Source organism: Papaver somniferum, chromosome 9 (assembly GCF_003573695.1).
Source record: "Papaver somniferum cultivar HN1 chromosome 9, ASM357369v1, whole genome shotgun sequence".
Classification (NCBI taxonomy): domain Eukaryota; kingdom Viridiplantae; phylum Streptophyta; class Magnoliopsida; order Ranunculales; family Papaveraceae; genus Papaver; species Papaver somniferum.
Window position 1 is genome coordinate 55,329,212 of NC_039366.1, and position 3,260 is coordinate 55,332,471.

The 3,260-nt window shown below is 31.2% G+C and overlaps 1 long non-coding RNA gene across 1 annotated transcript; it reads left to right on the forward strand.

Annotated features, from left to right (window-relative positions):
• Window positions 1-2,646, forward strand: LOC113307942. Its single transcript, XR_003339384.1, has 2 exons — window positions 1-326; window positions 2,371-2,646. It is a non-coding gene; the product is annotated as an uncharacterized LOC113307942 (long non-coding RNA).
• Window positions 2,647-3,260: the final 614 nt, after the last annotated feature.

Genomic DNA, 3,260 nt, shown 5'->3' on the forward strand with positions numbered 1-3,260 from the left:
TCTCTTTCTCTCTTATCAAAAACCCAACCTTATCACCCTACTAAATCAGAAAACAAATCTCTGAAAAATCATCAACTAAAACTAAAGAAATGATAAGAATTACTCTCTATTTTTCTACTAAATCGTCATAAAAGTTCACCGAGAACCTTAGATTTTTAATGAAATCAATGTTAAAATTGTAAAAACAAGAAGAACCATCAGAATTGTATGAGAAGAAGAAGTAATTGAAGAAGTTTCTACTCCAAATCAATAAAAGATGATTCCGAAGAATCTCTGGCAGCAAAAAAGAAGAAATACATTAAAAAAAAAATAGTAAGCATAAAAAGGTACATACGTGTTTATTTCTTCACTTTGTATTTTCCATTTTTTTTCTCCACACTATGATCTAACATTACATATCTCATTTACATAGTTTACGCTTGAATACCCATAACAAATAATACGCAGTTCATTTTTCACACTATAATCCCACAGTGGAGATTCAATATACTGAAAGAATCATAGGCTATTTAGACCTAGACAACATAATTCGTCAGTATAAACTACATATACTGGTAAAAGAATATGTCCAGACTTGTATTTTTCTTTTTCATAGCTTCCAGTATGATCTGAAATAGTGCAGATTCACTATACTCTGTCGATAAACTCTATTGATTTTTGGTCTGCTGTTATTCCATATTTTAGAGTGCAAATGAATTTTCTGAAACAGTGCATAATGTCTATACTCATTGATTGAATTTCTTTTACAATCCTAGAGGTGCAGATAGGCTATACTGTGGGGATTTTGTTAATTTCTCTTCTATACAATCCTAGATAATTCGGGTTAATTGAACTCAAATCTTCAATTTTTTGTTGTTATTTTTTTTTGCGTTTTGATAATTAGGGTTCATAAACTTTTGGGAATTAGGGTGTAGATAGTCTATAATGTAGGGATTTTTTTGATGATTAATCTGTAACTCTGTATATGTGGTGCTTGGTTCAAGTTTTTTACAACTTACTAGTGACTGGCCAACCATTATTCATTTGTACAAAAAACCGTTGTTTGCGAAGGTTATAGGTTTTTTCGTATGATAAACAATGATTATTAATAGCGTAAAGAAGTTAGATGTTATTTTCTCTTATTCTTTACTCTGATAATTAAGTTGCTAGTGGTATTAGATAGAAGTATTATAAATGTTGAAAAATGCACGTTATCATGCGATTCAAAGTTGATACCGAAACATGGTAACAAGTACATTTTATGAGATAAATTAGTAGACTCGATGATGCAGATATAATATCTCATAATGCTCGCAGAAGTTGAAACACTACAACACTCAAAATATATAGGTTCATAGGCACTTTAATATCTCATTGTTTTGGAATGTCATAAAAATCAACATTTTGTTTTTGGTTTACATTGTTATGTTCTAGTGGTTTTTATTTGACAGTGCAGACCACTATGATTCTTCTACACTGTTATCTTTTAGTGCAGATCACCTATACTATGGTTTTTATGTTTATGTTATAACACAAGAATAATGCAGATCACCTATATTATGATTCTTGTACATTGTTATGATCTAGTGCAGATCACCTATACTATGGTTTTTGTGTTTATGTTATAGATAATATGATTCTTCTTCATATGATTCTATTAATTTAGCCACATTTATGTAGACCGTAAAGAATACGCTTCTAGCTCGACTGGTATAAAACAATATAGATCAGGTTTTGCTCCACTCTTTACTGTTGTACCTTGATGCATCTGCTTGGGTAAGTATTCTATTTTTTTATTCTTTTTATTTTCCTTTTGATTACAAAAATAACAATAAAATCTAGTTATTTCTTTTTGAGAGTGCATATAGCCTGTACCGGGAGTACAAATAACCTATACTGGGAAAAAATTAGCTAGTTTGGCATTAGCACTTTAGAGTACAGATAGCTTATACTGAGAAAAATATTAGATATTTAGACAAACATTAGTTTAGATTACATAAATATATAAACTTGGTCTATTCCATATATGCTAAGAGAAATTTGACCGTTATATATTTATTTTGGGCATTATGGTGAAAACATTAACAGCAAAAAATCCTAATATTTATGACGTGACCTTGTAGATACCCAATACACATGTTGCTGGTTAAAAATCACTACTGAATTCACTACTAGTTTTTGTACGTAAGCTGGATGTATGGGAAATACGAGTCTTATGATTTCGTGCTTACTTGGATGTTTCTTATCATGTTGCGTTTTATTTTCCAGCATTTACAATTCATAAAATGGTCATAACATATTAATGGCCAAAGAGGGAGTATATAGAGTAGGATTGCGCTACACTCTTCATAGAAAATGCATTCTAAATTCATGATATATACTTGGTAGCAGAATGAGCAAGGAGCTATAAGTTCTACCAATGGTGAAGAATTGTAAAGTTCAATGTTTTGAAATGCAAACCAGCTTTGGGGACTATACCTGAATCATCTACTTGTTAGATGTAATTTTTTGTAGCCAAATAGTTGATGTTTTGGATAGCCAATTAAGAGACAACATTTTATAAACTTGATTTTAGTTTTTGTTGTAATGTTTCTGTACCACCACATATATCTCCAATTGTAAGTTAAGAGACACGATTTTAGATTTTTCTCCTATAGTTTTCTTCCATATTTAATGGTTTATTTTATCACGTCAACTAGACATGCATTTTTATGTGTCTTATACTGGATTCTAACCAATGCAGCTGATCTACACACAATATTTAGGCAGTATAGGGGACCTGCACTCGTTTTTAACCACTAGAACAGACCTTAACTGGATTTCTAACCAGTGCAGCGGATCTGTACTTTATTTATGACAAGTGCATAGTTAAACTCGATTTCTCAACAGTATAGGAGACCTGCACTCGTTAGAGGATGTGCTAAAAAAACAAATTATTATAAAGGGATCGCCAGGAAAATGCTAAGATTTCTGTAAACTAGTAGTAGTTTGAAAAACATTAGCTTTAAACTTTTCCCTTTTGTTTTTCCTACAATTATTAAACATTTATATACACCAAAGAACGCTAAAAGCATAGAAAATGAAAAAAGATAAAACTGTTATAGGATTATAACTAAAAAGTTTCAGCACAATTCCGCCTCATGAGTATTTTTATGATGTACGATGGAAGAAATAAATTGAGGGGCATGCTAATATAAGCGGACGCTGAAGCTTTTAATAGGTTATTGTGCCTAAGAAGTGCCTCTGGAGAAGGTTCAAGCCCTCGCAAAAGAACAGAAACC